This window comes from Amblyraja radiata, chromosome 34, assembly GCF_010909765.2.
Source record: "Amblyraja radiata isolate CabotCenter1 chromosome 34, sAmbRad1.1.pri, whole genome shotgun sequence".
Classification (NCBI taxonomy): Eukaryota; Metazoa; Chordata; class Chondrichthyes; order Rajiformes; family Rajidae; genus Amblyraja; species Amblyraja radiata.
In genome coordinates this window covers 11,109,022-11,130,450 of record NC_045989.1, presented here as the reverse complement: position 1 = coordinate 11,130,450, position 21,429 = coordinate 11,109,022, and positions in this window count along the sequence as shown.

Below are 21,429 nucleotides of genomic sequence, written 5' to 3'. Positions count from 1 at the left end.
GTATGATCTATAATTATCTTAAGGTTATGTAGGAGTAATATTTGGGCTTGTCGTGGGTACATCATTATGTGAAGAACGACTGGAGGCAATCCAAGGAGCGCAGAAGGTTAAGGGGGGACTTGATAGAGGTTTTTAAAATGATGAGAGGGATAGACAGAGTTGATGTGGAAAAGCTTTTCCCACTGAGAGTAGGGAAGATTCAAACAAGGGGACATGACTTGAGAATTAAGGGACTGAAGTTTAGGGGTAACATGAGGGGGAACTTCTTTACTCAGAGAGTGGTAGCTGTGTGGAATGAGCTTCCAGTGAAGGTGGTGGAGGCAGGTTCGTTTTTATCATTTAAAAATAAATTGGATAGTTATATGGATGGGAAAGGAATGGAGGGTTATGGTCTGAGCGCAGGTATATGGGACTAGGGGAGATTATGTGTTCGGCACGGACTAGAGGGGTCGAGATGGCCTGTTTCCGTGCTGAAATTGTTATATGGTTATAAGGAGACACTCGGTGTTTGTTGTTTGAGGATTTAATTTGTGACCTGCTCTCTGGAGAAGGATAGGACTTGTGTGAGGTAAGGTGTTACATGAAGATTTGGGGGATTTTTATGGTGGTCAACTGGTCTTCAGAAGGTGAAAATTTAAAAAGAAAAAAGCATATGCTGGAAATCTGAAAAGAAGATAAAATACTTAATGGGTCATATTGAGAGAGAGATGAGGTGAATAGGTCAGATAATGTTGAACCTGGTCTAATCCCTAACCCTGGACAATCCCTGGAACAGTATTCACTTTAAACAGACTCCGGGTTTAACTGAGCTATGGACCTTGTGTTATGGCTGACTGATGAGCTAAAGTAGGCTGCAAATAACAACTAGGCCTCATGTGGTTGATCCCAAAACCTTGTCTACGAAGCACTTGTCAGAAGGCCTGTCTTTTCAGTGAAGGATTAAACCAAACTTTAAGTGCAAGAGTTCCTGTAGCACCATTTAAAACAAAAATGGGGGTAGCTTTCCCTGATGTCCTCAGCAAAATTTCTTCCTCCATCGACATCACTGATAACACATTATCTAATTAAAATTGCAGATATTTAGAAACAACTGAAATAAATTTTAACATTTTTTATATGCAATGTATTTGAAGGGCCTGTGCCTGATATTAATATATTCAAAATATTATTGCTTTAAAAATATCTACTGACTAGGCCTCTATAGCCTTCTGTGGCAAATAATTCCACAGATTCACCACCCTCTGACTAAATAAATTTCTCCTCATCTCCTTCCTAAAAGAACATCCTTTAATTCTGAGGCTATGACCTCTGGTCCTAGACTCTCCCACTAGTGGAAACATCCTCTCCACATCTACTCTATCCAAGCCTTTCACTATTCTGTACGTTTCAATGAGGTTTCCCCCCTCATTTTTCTAAACTCCAGCGAGTTCAGAGCCAGTGCCGACAAACACTCATGATGGCTGACCCTCTCCAGAGCCAGCATGTCCTACCTCAGATATGGTGCCTAAAATCGCTCACATTATTCCAAATATGGCCTTACCAGTGCCTTATAGAGCATCAGCATTACATTCCCTATTTTTGTATACAAGCCCCCTTGGAATAAATGCTAGCATTGAGTTTGCTTTCTTTACTACCGATTTGACTTGCAGATTAACTTTTTGGGAATCCTGCACCAGCACTACCAAGTCCCTTTGCACTGCCAATTTCTGGATTCTCTCCCCATTTAGAAAATAGTCTAAACCTTTATTCCTACTACCAAAATGCATGACTCCACATTTGGCTACACTATATTCCATCTGCCACTTCTCTGCCCACTCTCCCAACTTGTCCATGTCCATCTGCAGAGTCCCTGATTTCTCTACACTAACTGCCCTTCCACCTATTTTCATATCATCTGCAAACTTGGCCACAAAGCTTTCAATCCCCTCATCCAAATTATTAATATACAATGTGTAGAGTAGTGGCCCCAGCACTGACCCCTGCGGAACTCCGCTTGTCACCAGGAAAAGACCCCTTTATTGCCAATCTTTGTCTTCTACCATCCAGCCAGCCTGCTATCCATGCTAGTATCTGCCCTTTGATACTGTGGGCACTCATCTTCCTTAGCAACCTGCAGACTCCATCAGCTACCTAGATGTGCACGGACATAGAACATAGAACAGTACAGCCCAGAAACAGACCCTACTGCCCACATTGCCTGTGCCGAACATAATATCAAGGTAAACTAATCTCATCTGCCTGCACACGATCCATATCCCTCTATTGCCTGCGTATCTGTGTGACATAGACTGAGGCACATGGTGCACTTGAGACACAAATGCAGTTTGAAGCACAATGCAGAAACCAGTACATTGGCAGAGAGGTCATTCACAGCACACGATGAGAATGTAGAATATGATTTTATCCATGCCTGATATCCTGGAATTTGTTCTACAGGCCCGTTGTCTGGGAAGCCTTTACACAATTAGGTGGGCCCTCATGTAGCAATCTGCCTTTCTTTGTTTACTCCAGTAATGCTGTGCAAATGATGGGATAAAAGGCTGGATTTCATGCTATTTTATTGTCAACAAAAGCTTAGGCATTTTGTTTTCTTTACCAGGTATTTAGGACCCACACCAACTCAGGTATGTGCAAATCCAAACACAACTGACAGCCTCCTGTTAAAAATTACTCTGCATCTGGCTAATATTCAACCATCGATCATGTCTGCTCTGATGATGTCATTGGAAAGCTGGTCTGGGCTTTAAATTTAATTACATCACTAGCTTCCTCGGATGGGCTTTGCAAGACAGGAAATAATTTGGCCCTTCACACCTCTGCTACCCCATTTCTGTCTTCCCGGAACAGAAAGAATATGGGTTGTTACAGAACCTTTCTGGATCCAAGCATGTCTCAAAGCATTTCACAGAGAAACGTTCCGGAAGCTCGGCCACAGTTTCAGCCAGAGCAAAATAATGGCCACATTATCTGTTTTAATGCTGTTGATCGAAGGATGAATGTTGGCCAGATCACTGAAGAGAACCCCCTGCATTCACCACCAGGGTATATCCTGCACACAGAAAGCACTACTTGAGTTTGGGGTTCCGACCCAAAGCGTTACCTACTCCTTTTCTCCAGAGATGCAGAGATGAGTTACTCCAGCATTTTGTGTCTATCTTCGGTGTAAACCCGCATCTCCAGTTCATTCCGACACACTTGAGTTTGGCTTGATTGTATCATAGTATTATCCGATTTGATTGAATAGCATGCAAAACAGAGCGTTGTACTGTACCTCAGTACACATGACAATAATAAGCTTAGACCTACTGTTTAATCAATGTGCTGCAAAGTGCTGCAGGTGTTGGTGATGTTACTGATAGCCAGCAGTTGACGGTTGAGATAGGACCGTGGTGAAAGTCTTATCTGAACAACAGCACATGGGCCCACCCACCGCATCCCTCCCAGTGTCGTAATGAGGGAGGTAATTGTGCGAACGTCGCCAATTCCTTCTCTCCATAGATGCTGCCTCACCCGCTGAGTTTCTCGAGCGTTTTTTTGTTGTCTACCTTCGATTTTTCCAGCATCTGCAGTTCTTTCTTAAACATCTGAAGAGGGGCATGAAGTCAACACCATTGAGCCATGAGTGATTAGTATGGGTGTCAGGGGTTATGGGGAGAAGGCAGGAGAATGGGGTTGAGAGGGAAAGATAGATCAACCATGATTGAATGGTGGAGTAGACTTGATGGGCGGAATGGCCTAATTTTTGCTCCTAAAACTTATGAACTTATGAGTGTGATCATGGAGTCTAACTACGCCTAACTACTCATTGTCAGACCGTCTGGTTCACATCTCAACAGGCATCTAGTACTTACTAACTGCCAGCAAGATTGAAGGTTGAGGTTTACTGCCAGCCCAGTAGTCCCTGACACCTGCCAAATTCAGCCCCTCTCTAACTTAAAGGGTGTGACATCCACCTAGAACCAGCTTCCATGTACATTTTTCCTTCCCCCGACTCACTGTAATATCAGTAGCTCAGACTTCAGCTCAGCAACTCTGCGGCGAACTTCCTCAAAATGTAGATACTTGGATGTGGTCTTGGGGTCAGTCAGAACTCCACCAATTCCCACATGTTGCCTTGGCACAAACATAATTTATGCATTCAGAAGGCATGTGCCTAGAAATAGGATAATTTTGGGGACTCTAAATTGTGCAGTGTCAGTGCCAGTTAGATAATTCCCAACCAATGGACAGGTGAGTGAAAAATCCACATGGGGGGAAAAAAAATCATCAGGGTGGTTTTCATTCAGAGTCAGACAGTAAAACGAGACCCACACGGTTTCCAATGGCAACTGTCACGTTATTCCCATGCTCCCCATGAGTTAATGGTTACAGAGCATGTACAAGGCAGGATGAACTGCTGCGAGGGAGTGGAGAGGAAAAGATAACATGGACTTCTCCCATGAGTTAAGACACTCGTCAAACTTTGCACGAGACCCAATGCATGAGAAGCCACAAAACACTGCATGTTACACGGTCCGCAAGGGGCCAGTGATTGCAAATATTATAGTGAGATGCATAATGCAGAGATTCTGTTACCTGTCGGTGATGCTTAATGGCAGCAGTGGCTGTGTACAGAACATTGATGTTCCAGTGACAATCCTTCAATCAACATCTCTTTGTCAGTATCTCTTGTTTTACTATGAGTTGGAAACACTGCCCAGTCCATCATCGGCTCTGACCTCCCTACCATCGAGGGGATCTATCGCAGGCGCTGCCTCAAAAAGGCTGGCAAGCATCATCAAGGACCCACACCATCCTGGCCACACACTCATCTCTCCGCTGCCATCAGGTAGAAGGTACAGGAGCCTGAAATCTGCAACATCCAGGTTCAGGAACAGCTTCTTCCCCACAGCTATCAGACCATTGAACACAACTTCAAACAAACCATGAACTATAACAGCCTATTGCACTTTATCTGTGTATTTATGTGTATATATATATATATATATTCTATGGTATACGAACACACTGATCTGATCTGTATTTATGCCTAAAATATTCTGTCGTGCTGCAGCAAGCAATAATTTCATTGTCCTATCTGGGACACATGACCATAAACTCTCTTGACTCTTGACTTGAATGAAAAACTCAGGACACAGGTTGGACTTGTTGCCCAATTTCCACTACTAAATGTGCAAAGCCCATTAGATGAGGCTATTACAGATGGCCAATCTCTCTAATGTTTGCTTATCAACCTGGAAATAATTGCCTTTGTGATCCAGCATGCGCAAAACAGCTTTGATAGCCAGATCGATGTGTGCAAATAGGTCCAGTTTCTGCCTATTAGAGTTTTTCATTGCATCTCCTACACTAATCTCTGTTAAAGCTTCCCCTTTCCCATCTCTGGAGTTAGAGAGGCCTCGCCACTAATTGCCTTTTAGAATGACAGGCGGTATTAGCTTTCAGTGAGACGTGACCAACTTGGCCCTGCTGGTTGGCAGAGGCAAGTTTTAAACAAGCATTATCTGCCTTAAAAGGTTTTTCAGCTTCTTTTGCCGACAGTCGAAGGCATGCAAACTTGAGAAACAAGCACATACCTGTCTTATAAAGTGAATTAGGCTTATGGCTCTGACCAACATACTATTTAAAGGAGAACTGGTTCTGAAAGTTGGAGTTGAATCATTACAGGAAACATTCTTACAGATTGGTTTCTTTGCTGGTATTAAAACATCTCTAAAGTTCACAGGAAACCACAAACCTCAATAACATTATGCTCCCCAAAGCTTGTAACAGGAATATAGTTCGGAATGCTCTGCTTTAACCCCCTCACTTCCATTTAATCTTTAAGTGAAACAATGAATTATAAAGAATAACTTGCATTTATATAGCTCCACTTCAGTCCAGGGCACCATGTTATAGGAAAGATGTTGTCAAGCTGGAAAGGGTACAGAGATGATTTACGAGGATGTTGCCAGGATTAGCGGGTCTGAGCTGTAGGGAGAGGTTGGGTAGACTGGGACTCCATTCCTTGAAGCACAGGAGGATGAGGGGTGATCTTATAGAGATGGATAGCATCATGAGAGGAATAGATCGGGTAGATGCACAGTCTCTTGCCCATAGTAGGCGCATCGAGGACATGAGGACATAGGTTTTAAGGTGAAGGGGAAAAGATTTAATAGGAATCTGTGGGGTACCTTTTTCACGCAAAGGGTGGTGGGTGTATGGAACAAGCTGCCAGAGGAGGTAGTTGAGGCTGGGACTATCCCAACATTTAAGAAACAGTTAGACAAGTACATGGATAGGATAGGTTTGGAGCAGTGTTGTTGTAACAGCATTATTGGCCCCCAGGCAAAGCAGTGCACTGGGGCCCCTACACGTCCGTTTCTTTACGCCGAATCAAATATGCCATCAGGCACTTGCAATGTTCTTCTCCGTTTTCATGTTCTACAATAACATTCTACAATACATTGATTAGCATGGGGCCCCTATCCTCGTGGGGCCCGGGCAACTGCCCAACGTGCCCATGCGTTAAGACAGCCCTGGTTTGGAGGGATACTGGCCAAACATGGGCAGGTGGGGCTAGTGTAGCTGGGCATGTTGGCCGGTGTGGGCAAGTTAGGCCGTAGGGCCTGTTTCCACACTGTATCACTCTATGACTCCATGAATTCTGGGCAATGCCCTTTTGGTAACTGTGGGCACTTCTGAAATTTGAAGTTGGAATGAATAATGCATTTGCTGCAATTGAGCATCTTCTACATCCATTTGGATGCAGGAAAGGTTTGAGAATTATTGCAATGCTTCTTCTTGGATCTTGCTGTGCACAAATTGCCTGCTGATAAGCCCAAAATGCACCAGTGACTGACCTCAACCATTGTCATTGGCTACGAAGCCAATGCTATGCCCCAAGATCATGAAGGACAGAATATTTCTTTATATATAAATATTTAAATGTCTCTCCTTCACCCATTATTTCTTGGCAGTAATGTTAGTTCTCTCTGGCTGAAGCCAAGAGGGAGTGCCGTGGAGGTGAGAGATTTGAATCATGCTAACAGCAGCATAGCCCCATTACAAGGAAGTGTGTTGACCTACTAAAGGACTTTCATACCTGCTATGAATTCTGGGCTGGTCACTCCTCCATAGCCACATCGTCTTTCATCTCACTTTCCACTGAGGGAGCAGAAGAGAATGGAGTATGTTCTAGATCAGCATAAAGAAATAATAGGATAGAAAGGAGGATAAGGGAAGGAGTTGGAAATTTTGCATAAAGGGAAGAGAAGAATTTGTTTATGGAACCTAGACATCATTTGCAATTTAAGCCACAATTGTATTTTAGCAAAACACAATTTTGTGGCTGCACTGACTGAAGATTTTGCGCCTGGAATTTGTTCAATCCTGATGGCACAGATCCTTTGTAAAGTATTCACTGACCTTCAAGCTCCAACTATCAACAAGCTAAATGCAGTCAACTCGTGCATGTACACATATGTATGTCTCAGGCGAGAGACATTTGTTGGCTAGGCATCATGACTGACGTGTGGATTGTAAGAAGAATGACATTTCTGCTCTTGAACAATTATCATAAGCAATTTTTGTTTGCTGGTGGTATTGAGTTGGCTTCAAATCAAAACACGGAATGAGGAAAGTCACAGCAATTATAAAACTAGAAATGGAACCCTGCTCAGTCACCATGTGCTGAAGTGACTCCTCTACCAGCTCTCTTAATATCTCTGTACTTCCAGCATTACAAGACTGAGCAGACATTCGTGGGCTTGGTGCCCCCCCCCCCCCCCCCTTCAGGGCGCACTGGAAATGGAAATCTTTCTTCCTCAGTAGTCCTCAGTAATTGGCAGGGGTTAAACAGAATTCAACCATAACAGTTAACATATAGCACAGAGTAAAATTGGATGGAAATGTTATGGTGTGTTTAGTCCATTTACAATATGAGGCATATCACTGGAAGCAAACTTCAGGAGTGCAACTCCATGCCTCTATGTCACAGCACTGCCAGGCACAGTTAGACAATAGACAATAGGTGCAGGTGTAGGCCATTTGGCCCTGAGCCAGCACCGCCATTCAATGTGATCATGGCTGAGTTAGCTCATACAACCGAATACAAATTTGGTTCCTACTTGGCCATACATTGGCAAAAATACTAAGTTGAATCCAGCCATCTTGTTTTGCAGTTTGAGAATTTTTATTTGTTGAAGGGCATTGTTTGTTATGTCCCAGGACAACAGGATCAAAATCCTTCCAAGCAGTTGTGACGTTGGATTTCCCATAGATAAGACGGTGAGTGTCCTGGGCTAGCAGATTAAAGCAGAGAGAAATACATGGCTGGGAAGTGACACAGGGGTTACCTCAGGGATTGGAAAGTCTAAGCGTACATCGGAATAACAACCTTAAATATCCAGCAGCCTAGAAAAAGTAGTAGGTATTGCAATAGGAGCCTCCTGTTAGACTGAAAGGTCATGTCATTGACTGGCATAGGTATGAGATGTACAAATTACAATAGATCCTGTTTCTGAAAGTGGCAGTGCAGTGATGCAGATTGTGAAGCTGCTGCCTCACAACAGTCATCTAGATCCAGCCTCCTATACAGCCTTGATCTACTGCGATTCGCTACCACCACAACAGATCCACGGTAGATCCATCTACCTGGCTCTACACTCATCCCAGAACAACTGGATAATATGGACACCTATGTCAGACTCACATTCATTGACTATACTCTGCCTTCAACATCATAATCCCAATCAAACTCATCTCCAAATTCACGTAATTCTGACTCTGCATCTCCCTCTGTGACTGGATGCTCAATTTCCTGACCTACAGACTGCAGTCAGTGAGGATAGGCAACAAAAGATCTTCCATGATAGTTCTCAACACTGGATCAGCAAGGATGCATTCTCAGCCCTTTGCTCTATTCCCAAAACACTCACGACAGTGCAACCAAATTGTGCTCTAACTGTTTAGAAGTTTACAGATAACACCATCTTCAGTATCTCTGATGCACTTTACAGATGCACCATAGAGAGCATCTTACTGGGATGCTTCAGAACTTGGTTTGGCAACCTCTCTGCCAAGACTGGAAAGAATTACAGAGTTGTGGATGCAGCCCAGTTCGTCATGCAAACCAGTCTCACTCCATCAACAGTTTGTGTTGCCTTGGAAAAGCAGTCAACATAATAAAGGATCATTCACATTCTGGTCATTTGCTCTTCTCCCCTCTCCCATCAGACTGAAGGTACAAAAGTTGAAAAGGATGTCCCACCAGATTCAGGAACAGCTTCCTCCCTGCTGATATCAGATTACTGAATCGGCCTCTCATATGCTAGGGATGAATTCCCAATCTTCCAATCTACCTTGTTGCAGCCCTTGCATTTTTTAACCTGCACTTTCTCAGCAGCTGTAACACTATATGCTGCAGTTGGAAATTGTTCTAATTTGCATTAGCTAATATGCTCATGTGTGGTATGATTTGCTTGGATAACACACAAAACAATTCTCTTCACTGTATCTTGGTATACATGTCGGTACCAAACCAACACCAGACTTGATGCTAACCCTGGTCTGACAGCGATGAGTTTGCATGTTTTTCCTGTTCTTCCTCCGAGTACTTCAGCTTCCTACACCTTACCCAAGACGTGCGGGTTGGTGGGTTATTTGGTCACTGTCAATTGCACTCATTGTGCAGGTAGGTCCAGAATCGAGAGGGAGTTGATGAGATTGTGGGATGAATAAAATGGTCTTATTGGAAACGTGATATTGATGGGCTGGACTGATGGACTTGTTTCCGTGGTATATGATTCTACCAGTCTATGGTTTCTGCTGAACTAGTTGTCAACACAACACTACATCCACAATGGACCTTTCAAAGGCTTAACATATTCGAAGGTACTTTAGGGTAGAGTAACCAAACAGAGTTTATCACTGAACCATGTCAAGAGGAACTTTGACAGTTGGTTAAGTAGGTGGCCCTTATGGTCTGCCTTGAGAAAGGATGTTGACATTGAGCAACAGAGAAGTTTAAGGAAGGAATTTCAAAGCCTAGGGCCCCTGGAACTGAAGGCAAGGTCGCCAGTGGTGAATCAATAGAATCAGGCATGCACGAGGCTGGAACTGTAGGGGTGCTGAGACCTTGGAAGGTTTGTAAGGCTGAAGAATGTGGGGGCTGCAAGGGGGTATTGCTGAGGTCGGGAGAGAGTTGAAAAGCGGACAGGAGGGATTGCAGAGATATGCTTGAAGGTTAACTGGCCGCTTTAGTGTGCCCCTGATGTAGTTGATTGGGAGGGTCATTGGGGAATTGATGGACATGTGAGTGAGAATAAGCTATAGGGAATGGGGCTGATGTTTACAAGGCTGGCTGGGTTGAATGTCTCCCTTCTATGTAGGTACAATTGTGTGCAATCCTGCAGATGGAGTTATCTAGGTCAGTAAGCCCAGGGAGTGACGGGTGAATGGGACGTGCTGTGCACTGGGATATGGGCAGCAGTGTGTAGGATAAGCATTTGGAAGGGGGCAAAGGGAAGCCTAAAAAGCACAGGGTCTGAGGGTCTGAGGAGGGGGGGGGAGGGGTGGGGGAGGGGGGGGGGGGTTAATGCAGTGATGCTCGGGGCATTATAATGCCCCCAATGCAGGGGAATGAATAAATCAAGTCACTCACTACAATCGATGTATGTGGTATGTGCAGTGATGAGGATAGGATTCAGGCCTCCCCTATTCAATACCCCTCTGATGCTACTGTACCTCCCTGTGATCAACACCCAACTACCTGCAAGGCATCGGGAACTACCTAAATCCTTGCAGCGTAACACAGAAGAAAGACTCACAGAAACAAAATGCAAATTGTGCCTCTCATCACCCCTGTACTTTTGCTCAGGGTTATTAAATTTTGCCTCCATCTTCTCTAGATCCACACTTCTGATATTTTTCCCAAGGTCTCTGGTCCTTCAAAAGACATTTGGACAGGCATATGGACAGAGGGCGATTGGCTCAATGCAGGCAAATGGTAGTAGCTCAGAATGCCAACTTGATGGGCATGGACAAGTTAGGCTGCAGAGCCAGTTCCCTTGCTGTCGAGCTCGATGGCTATTTACCCTGGATTGCTGCAGCTTCTGTCCTACATTCTAACACTGACTGCAGCCTGTAAATACTTCAGCCACAAGATATGCTTTTGAGTGTTGTCATTTCAATAGAAATCAAATGTCTTCCTGTTCTCCTTGGAAGAAGAGTGGGGTTTAAAGCAATGGAAGAACTGAGTCTCTCTAAAGATGACATTGAATCCAGAGTTGCCATGGTGAAGGATTGTTCCTTTCATGCCTGTGTTATTAAAACAATCTTTTTTTTTAACGATACGTTTTGCCACTGCATCCTGTTAAACAATTGTTTACATGGGAAGGAAGGATAAATAGTGTGACAAGACAAACACAGCCCCTGCCAAGATGGTTGGCCCATGCTCACTCAGATCCTGGATGTCCCTGACATTGGACGTTCCAGGCTTGTCAGTGTGGACCACGTGACCTTGCTCACGGGCTGTTTTCTCCAGAAACATCTCCCTGTCCAACTTGGCTCCTGTAGTTGGCTCTAAACCTGGCCAAGGCTCCAGTGAGAACAACAAGCAAACAAAAAAAACCACGGCACCTCCCCGTATGTGGACACTCCACAGTCCGACATCGAAGCTGTTTCCTTTGTTCTACGCACTGGTGCAATTTGATCGGAAAAGATACCTGGCTTGGAGAGGGGGGGGGGAGGGAGGTTGTGGGCACGGGGGGCTAAGGTGGGGGCAGGTGGCTGTGGTTAAGGTCGTTGGGTGAGGGAAAGAGATGTGAGGGTGGGGGGGGCGGAGGTAGTGGGGGGGGGGACTAGGGTGGGGGCAGTTGACTGTGGTTAAGGTCGTTGGGTGGGGGAAAAGGATGTGAGGGTGGGTGGGGGGCGAGGTTAGTAGGAGTGGAGAAGGAAGAGGAGGGACATAGTGGGCGGTGAGGGTTAGTGGAGAAGTGGGAGTGGATGGTTGAAAGGGGTATATTGAGGTGGAAGGGGAGATGGAATTTGGGTGGTGGATGTGGTGGGGATGTAAGGGGTGGTGGGGGACAGGGAATGTTTGGCTGGCAAGGGTTAGTGGGGAATGTGAGAGTGGGTTATGTTGTGGAGGTGGACAATGGGGGATGTTTGGGTGGGTGGGTGTGTGGCATGTAATAATGGGCAGATTGCGTGGTGTGGTGAGGGAGGGGGATGGTGGGAGTTGTAGGAGGAATGTTTTCTAGCATTTCCATTCGTATTTTCATGTTCACTGATGCAATGCAGGAAATGCAGCAGCCAATTTGCACACAGAACCCCCCGCAAATAGCAGCAAGATAATGACTAAATTAACTATTTTTGTGAAAAAATTTGGTTAAAAAATAAATGTCAGCCACAAAGCGACAGGGAAAACTGCCGTCTGAAGTAATGATGGGACCTTTCCTGTCAATTGAGAAGGAAGACTGGCTTAGGTTGGAGTGCATACTGTCGTTGTGTCCTTGGGCAAGACACTTCACCCACCTTTGCCTGTGTGTGAATGTGTGTGAATGTGTGTGAGTGATTGGTGGTGGTCGGAGGGGCCGTAGGCGCAGATTGGCAGCCACGCTTCCATCAGTCTGCCCCATGGCAGCTGTGGTTACAGAAGTAGCTTACCACCACCGAGTGTGACTGAGGAGTGAATGAATAATGCGATGTAAAGCGCCTTGAGTATTAGAAAGGCGCTATATAAATCCCATCCATTATTATTATTATTATAGGTTTAACATCACATCCCAATGATTCTATCTTCAACTGTATGGCGCTCCCTCTGTGCTCCAATGGAGTAGGAATCAGTGACAAATTACTGGGAAACAGCTTGTTGGTCCAAGTCATCCACACCAACCAAGGGAATCTGAAGAAGGGTCTCGACCCAAAACGTCACCCATTTCTTCTCTCCAGAGATGCTGCCTATCCTGCTGAGTTATGGGCGATCGACGCAATCTATTTATATGTGGGAACATTCGGCATTTACCCTCACCATGCTTTTGTCCTGAAAGACACAAAATCCCCGCAAAACCCGAGCAAGTATTATTTATTTCCCTCCCTGACTGAGTTGATATTTGTGTACGTCCTGTAGGATAATTTATTACAACAACATTGTATATATTGCGCCCTTAAGATTGCAAAGTATACTTGGGTGCTTCATGGAAACAATATCAAGCAAAGGTTGATGCCAGCTATCTCAGGATCTTTTAGGAAAGGTTAAGGGCGGCACTGTGGCACAATGGTAAATTTGCTGCCTTACAGTGCCAGAGACCTGGGCTCGATCCTGACTAAAGGTGCTGTCTGTATGGAGTTTGCATGTTCTCCCTGTGACTGCGTAGGCTATTTGGCTTCTGTGAATTGTAAATTGTCCCCAGTGTGTAAGGTAGTGCTACTGTGCTGGGTGATTGCTGTCCGGCGTGGACTTTGTGATCCGAAGGACCTGTTTCCAAGCTGTTTCTCTAAAGTCTGAAGTCTAATGATGATCAAAAACTCACCCATAGAGCTATAGAGCTATGGAAACAGGATCCTTGGTCCAACTTGGTTTTGTACAGTTGCAGCAAGACATCTCTGCTCCTGGTCTCAGATCCTCTTGCAGTGAAGGGGTGGCTTTCCTCTATGTACTGTCCAAACTCCTCATAGCCTTATACAGCTTCATCAATGTCTTCTGGTCTCCTTTGACGTAGCACTGTGGAATCTTTCACATCGACCTATTAAATAGTATCAGCTATGGCAGCTTGATATTCCTGATTTATTATTTAAATTATTTTGTTTACTAATATCCTTCAGAGGAATAATTCTGATGTCCATACTCTGTTTAACCTACATGTGACTCAAGACTTCAGCAAGCAGTTGGTGCTTAATGCCCCTGTCCCACTTAGGAAACCTGAACGGAAACCTCTGGAGACTTTGCGCCCCACCCAAGGTTTCCGTGCGGTTCCCTGAGGTTTTTGTCAGTCTCCCTACCTGCTTCCACTACCTGCAACCTCCAGCAACCACTTGCAACCTCCGGGAACCTAACGGAAACCTTGCGTGGGGTGCAAAGTCTCCAGAGGTTTCTGTTCAGGTTTCCTAAGTGGGACAGGGGCATATAACTGTCCTTTGAAATGGTATTCAGTTCAGGATTAATTGTCTATGTGTGCATGTGCATGCATGCATGTGTATGTCCATGTGTTTGGGTGTGCATATTTGTGTTTGTATGCACTCATGTATGTGTGCGTGTGCATACATGTATGTATGTATGTATACATTTGTTCACCTTAATGCTTGTGTGAATGCATGTAAACTGTTGGCCGTGTCATTGGTGCCTACATCCCACAAATAACCATTAATATTTTTTTTCACCCAGAGAGTTGTGAATCTGTGGAATTCACTGCCACAGAAGGCAGTGGAGGCCAATTCATTGGATATTTTCAAGAGAGAGTTAGATTTAGCTCGTAGAGCTAATGCAATCAAGGGATATGGGGAGAAAGCAGGAATGGGGTACTGATTTTGGATGATCAGCCATGATCATATTGAATGGCGGTGTTGGCTCGAATGGCCGAATGGCCAACTCCTGCACCTATTTTCTATGTTTCTATGTAAAACATTTGGGAAGGTTGAAAGCAAACTGGATATAGACTTGGATCTGAAACATTTGCAGGGCTTTGGAGGGAATAGAGGAATGGGACTAATTGGAAAACCCTTTCAAAGAGCTGGCGTTGGCCTAATACACTACAGTTGAGCTGTTGCACTGAGCAGTGAAACTGGATCAGTAGAGGCAAAAGCATGAAGCTGAGGTCTATTAAGTTTAAATGGTTGCCACCCACCAACGCAAAAATGTTTTGGATCAGACGGGAAGCAAAAAGGACATTGAAGCAATAGATTTCTCGACTGCCAACTCACATAACATAGCTCCAAATGATTATAAACTTTGGCCTGACCAAGTTCTGTCAGGATATTTATTTATATTTAGAAGGGCACGTCTAAAGGATGCAACCATTGAGTGTTCCTCCAGCACTGCAGACAAAACATCTCCAACTGAAAATAACATATAAAAGATGTAGCTCGTGCTGGCTAAATTATTTCCTGCTATTAGACTCTGACCTTAGGAGTTGAAGAATATAATCAAAAGTCCGTACATTATAATGGGTAAGTTAGGGAAGGTGAAACTAAATTAAATATGAAACAGAAAATGCTGGAACTTGGAGGGCTGGTCATTAATCCAGAGATGCGTTCAAATCCCACCACGGCAGCTGAGGAATTCAGGTTAAAAGTAGCCTGGGACAGAAGGTGGTACCAGTAATGGTAATTGGAGACACAAGGAACTGCGGATACAGGTTTCCAAAAATGACACAAAGAGATGGAGTTATGCTCCTGTCCCACTTAGGAAACCTGAACGGAAACCTCTGGAGACTTTGCGCCCCACCCAAGGTTTCCGTGCCGTTCCCGGAGGTTGCAGGTGGTTGCCGGAGGTTGCAGGTAGTGGAAGCAGGTAGGAAGACTGACAAAAACCTCTGGGAACTGCACGGAAACCTTGGGTGGGGCGCAAAGTCTCCATAGGTTTCCATTCAGGTTTCCTAAGTGGGACAGGGACATAACTCAGCAGGTCAGGCAGCATCTCTGGAGGATGTGGAGAGGTGATGTTTTGGGTTAGTGCCCTTCTTCTGACCGATGGCAATTGGATATTTGTTACAAAAACCCATCCATCCTTCAGGGGAGAAATCTCCTACCTCACCCAGCTGACATCCAACCCTCCAACATGATACATTAACTACATCTTAGTTCGGGGGGGGGGGGGGGGAGACAAAAGGGGGAGCCGGCGTGCTTTGTAACTTAGTCAACGCCGTAGGTGGCCACTATTTGTAAACATCGTGTATGCAAGCAAAGAGTCTCACTGTGCCTAGTCACATGTGACAAAGTTTTCCTAATTCCTAAGGAACAATTAGTGGTTGCAATACATACTGATATTGCCAGTGACAGGAAGCAAAGTTAAATGATTGTCCTTGGTGTTCTCATGGCAGCCCTTAGTTGAACATTGACCATATTGTGTGGTGACTCTTTAGCTGGCACCTGGCCTTAAAGTTAGGTGTGGGTAGTGTGCTAACTTTGCTTTGTCACGTTGTATCATCAAGGGCGGTATTGTGGCGCAGTGGTAGAGTTGCTGCCTTACAGCGCCAGAGACCTGGATTCAATCCTGACTACAGGTGCTGGCTGTACGGAGTTTGTATGCTCTCCCTGTGACCTGCGTGGGTTTTCTCTATGATCTCCGGTTTCCTCCCACACATCGAAGACATACAAGTTTGTAGGTTAATTGGCTTGGTATAAATGTAAAATTGTCCCCTGCGTGTGTAGGGTAGTGTTAATGTGCGGGGATCGCTGGTTGGTGTGGACTTGGTGGGCCGTAGGGCCTGTTTTCGTGCTGTATCTCTAAACTAAACTAAAGACTTGAACTTTACTCCAATGTTCTAGGGTCTGTTAATAATGCCTTCATGTGGTCCTCCTGTTAAAGCAAATATTCAAAGCAAGGTAGCTGATGTCTGGTTTGGTTCATTATTATTGACACATGTTCTGAGATACAGTGCAAAACTTTGCTTGTGTGCTACACTGTCAAATCTTGCAGTAATGAGTGTAATTAAGCCACAGTACAACAGCTAGTGCAAAGAGAAAAATAGAAGAGTACAGAATATAATGTTACAGCATTTCTGAATTTCCTGAGGGGATGAATAAGTATTTATTATTATTATTATTATTATTATTATTATTATTATTATTATTATTATTATTATTGCGTTACAATTACAGCGAAAATTCTACAGTGATGTAAGTTAGGAGATCGCCATAACTTATGAGTGGAATGTTCAGTAGTCTGGTGATGCAGGAAAGAGGCTGCTCCTGAATCTGGTGGTATGTACTTTCAAGCTTTACCCCAAGGCAGTATTATTGTGGGAAGAGACTGCAGCCCTAAGACTTTTGCCTCCATCACAGTGAGGAGATGTTGGGTGGACTCACTGTGGTGGATGTTAATATGTGTTTATTGTTGTTTTTTATTGTATTGTATTATATGTATGACTGCTTAAATTTCGTCCAGACTTCGGTCTGGATGACAATAAAAGGCTATTCTATTCTATTCTATTCTATGAAGTTTAGGTGGAGTTGTTGGTGGGGAGTCTAGTCTGAGCAATAGACTGGGCTATGTCCACCATTGCAATTTCTTGTGGTCTTGGGCAGAGCTGTTGCCAAATCAAGTTGGGATTCATCCTGATCGGATGCTTTGTATGGTGCATCTGTAGGAGTTGGTAAGAGTTGTTGGGGATATCTGAACTTCCTCAGTTTTCTAAGGAAGTAGAGGTGTTGATGTGCTTTCTTAGCTGTAGCTTCAATGTAGTTGGTCAATAACTGTTCATGAAATTTACACCTAGGACCTTGAAGCTCTTGACCATCTCTACTTTGCTACCATTGATGCTGATTAAGGCATTTAATCAGCAAGGACTATCTAAAATCAATAACTAGCTCTTTGTATGGCTGTATGGTAATTCAAATCTCACTGTACCAATTGGGGCATGTGATAATAAATGTCTCTTGAACTCTTCTTCTATCCTGCTGACAATGAGGGCAAGGCTGTTGTCTTGCCACCATGTTACTAAGCTCTCTATCTCCTTCCTCTACTCCCTCATCATTGTTCGCAATCCAGGCCACTGCAGAGTTGTCATCACTGTTCTGATCTGGCAGTTAGAGCAGAATCGGGAAAGGATGCGTTGCTGCCTACAGTAATGCCCGACTTCATTTAGGTGGGCTTGTGACCTGAGCAGGAAACAATCAGGAGACAAGGTCCCGTCTCAGGATCAGAGCTAAGTCTGGTGCAAGGACAGGTCCCTAAGGAAGGACCACACGTAATATCTTTTTAGCATTAATTCACTGAATGGAGACATCACTAGCAAGACTAGCATTGATTGTCCACCCCATCTGCAGGAATAAAGGTGATGATGGTGACTTTCTTAAATTGCTCCAGTGTTCTTATTGGGAGTGGGTTTCTGCACAGGCAAATGTCATGGCAACAAATTAGGCAATGGGAGTGAAATTATCATATGTTTCACAGTAAATTTGTTACGGTGTGCACCAGTTGGAATGCTCAGCAGTAGGCACATGTGGGCAACTCCCACCACCCTTAAATTGCCACAGAGGAAAGTACATGGGGAATGGGATATGGGGAAAAGCAGGAACGGGGTACCGATTTTAGATGATTTACTGATTTAGATGATCAGCCATGATCATATTGAATGGTAATGCTGGCTCGAAGGGCCGAATGGCCTACTCCTGCACCTATTTTTCTGTTCTATGTTTTCTATGTTCTATATATCGCTTGGGTTCAGGTACGGATATATGCTGGAAAGACTGGGGGAGAAAGATCACTTTGCTTAGCTTACACTAAGCAGCCGTGGCTACTTCTTGCATTCCAGCTTCTCAAATGTGTCTCAGTTAAATTCAACATACAGTTCTCCAAAGCAGATTATAGCACAGACCTGTCACTGTCCAAGTACTACAGAGAAACACTTTCAAAGCAGTTTGGGAAATACTGGGATTGTGTAATGGTTTGTAAGTACAGGACGGTAGACAAAAATGCTGGAGAAACTCAGCGGGTGAGGCAGCATCTATGGAGAGAAGGAAATAGGCAATGTTTCGGGTTGAGACCCTTCTTCCGGCTGATGTGGTGGGGGAGGGGGGGAGGAAAGGAAGAGGCAGAGACAGTGGGCTTTGTGGGAGAGCTGGGAAAGGGGAGGTGAAGGATGGAGAAAGCAAGGGCTATCTAAAATTAGAGAAATCAATGTTCATACCGCTGGGGTGAAAACTACCTACACGAGATATGAGGTGCTGTTCCTCCAATTTGCGCTGGGCCTCACTCTGGCAATGGAGGAGGCCCAGGACAGAAAGGTCAGATTGGGAATGGGAGGGGGAGTTGAAGTGCTGAGCAACCGGGAGATCAGGTTGGTTAATATGAACTGAGCGGAGGTGTTTGTGCAAAGTGATCGCCGACCCTGTGCTTGGTCCCGCCGATGTAGGGAAGTTACTGGAATAAGTACAGGATGCTTATTTTCTCCTTTTTGCACAACATCTATTGCTGGAAGACACAACCTTTCTAATAAGGTCAGCCTTCCGAGTTAAGAGTGCATTTTTATCTTGGCGCAGAGCTTTGCATGCCAGGAGCTCATACAGAGAGCCGGGCACGCACCCAGATTCGCATCACGCACCCCTAGAAAGTGGAAAGCTGCCAAGTTTGCTCAGGATGGATGTTAACCCATTGCTGAAACATTTGAGTTACCACCTCTTCACTCAAGTGTAGCCCAGTTTTCTCCCACTCCCTCTGGAAATGCTGGCTCTTGTACAGAAACAGGATTTCCACTCAATTCTGACCTTGGCTCAAGCAAAAGATGGCAATGTTTGGATTTCTTCTCTGCAAACAACAATTTAAATCTGAGACTGGAAGATTTGTTTAACCAAAACTCCATCTGTATTCTCCTGTTTATTTTTTACATGTAAGCCCGATAATCTTTGTGAACCATAGGTATGGAGCCCAGATAGGACGAGGATTTAAGATACAAAGTAAGAATTTATTGATTGATGGAATAGGCTTGAAGGGCAGAGTGGCCTCATCCAATCTTCCAACTTATTCTTTCCATCTGATTGATTTCAAACATGGTGCTGCCTTTGACGTTTCAAACTGGACCTTAATTTCAAAATGCAGTTTGCCATATTCTGATGTTCTTATCATCTTTTGTCTTCAACATCGTTCCATTTGTATATCAATACACCAAGTGATGGAGGATCTCAGCAGGTCAGGCAGCATCTGTGAGGGAATTGGACAGGCAATGGTTCAGATTTTGGGTCTGATCTCTTCTTAGTTCTGTTGCCCGAGATGTCAGCAAAGACATTTACAGGTAAATTAAATGTGGCAACACAACAAAGAAATGTACAGTAGATTATCTGGGTAAATCATTCCTTGCAGTGAAAACTATCAAGAACCATCAATGCTGGAGGAGACCACAGAGAAAGGGAGGGATGGAAGTCTGATTTAAGGGAAAGAGGGGCTCAGGTTTGGTTAGTTACCTAAAGGTGGTGATTTCAATGTTCATACCGTTGGGTTGTATGCTACCCATGTGGGATATGAGGTGTTGTTCCTCCAGCTTGCGTGTGGCCTCACTCCACATCCAACACATAATCCTCCGGCATTTTCACCACTTGGTTTGGTTAGTTACCTAAAATTGGAGAATTCAATGTTGAAGGTACACAAAAAAGCTGGAGAAACTCAGCGGGTGCAGCAGCATCTATGGAGCGAAGGAAATAGGTAACGTTTCGGGCCAAAACCCTTCTTCAGACTGATAGGGGGTGGCGGGGAGAAGGAAGGAAAAAAGAGGAGGAGGAGCCCGAGGGCTGGGGGGTGGGAGGAGACAGCCCGAGGGCTAAGGAAGGGGAGGAGACAGCAAGGGCTAACAAAATTGGGAGAATTCAATGTTCAAGCCCGCTGGATGCGAACTCTCCAAGCAGAATATAAGGTGCTGTTCCTCCAATTTCCGGTGTTGCTCGCTCTGGCCATGGAGGAGACCCAGGACAGAGAGATCGGATTTGGAGTGGGAGGGGGAGGTGAAGTACTGAGCCACCGGGAGGTCAGGTAGGTTCTTGCGGACCGGGCGGAGGTGTTCGGCGAAACGATCGCCCAACCTCCGCTTGGTCTCACCGATGTAGATCAGCTGACATCTAGAGCAGCGGATGCAGTAGATGAGGTTGGAGGAGATACAGGTGAACCTCTGTCGCACCTGGAACGACTGTTTGGGTCCTTGAATGGAGTCGCGGGGGGAGGTAAAGGGACAGGTGTTGCATTTCTTGTGGTTGCAAGGGAAAGTGCCCGGGGAGGGGGTGGTACGGGAGGGAAGGAAGAATTGACAAGGGAGTTGCGGAGGGAGCGGTCTTTGCGGAAGGCAGACATGGGGGGAGATGGGAAGATGTGGCGAGTGGTGGGGTCACGTTGGAGGTGGCGAAACTGACGGAGGATTATTTGTTGTATGTGACGGCTGGTGGGGTGAAAGGTGAGGACTAGGGGGACTCTGCCCTTGTTACGAGTGCGGGGATGGGGAGCGAGAGCAGTGTTGCGGGGTATGGAATTCAATGTTGATACCGTTTGATTGTCTGACTTTTTACTCTCCTTTGTGACTCCATATTTATCACCACAGAGCAGCCTGCCTCCAATTTTAATGTATGAAAGTATGAAGGAAGTGCAGATGCTGGTTTAATCCGATGATGGACAGAAAATGCTGGAGTAACTCAGCGGGACAGGCAGCATCTCTGGAGTGAAGGAATGGGTGACGTTTCGGGTCGAGACCAGAGATGCTGTCTGTCCTGCTGAGTTACTCCAGCGTTTTGTGTCTATCTCCAGTTTGA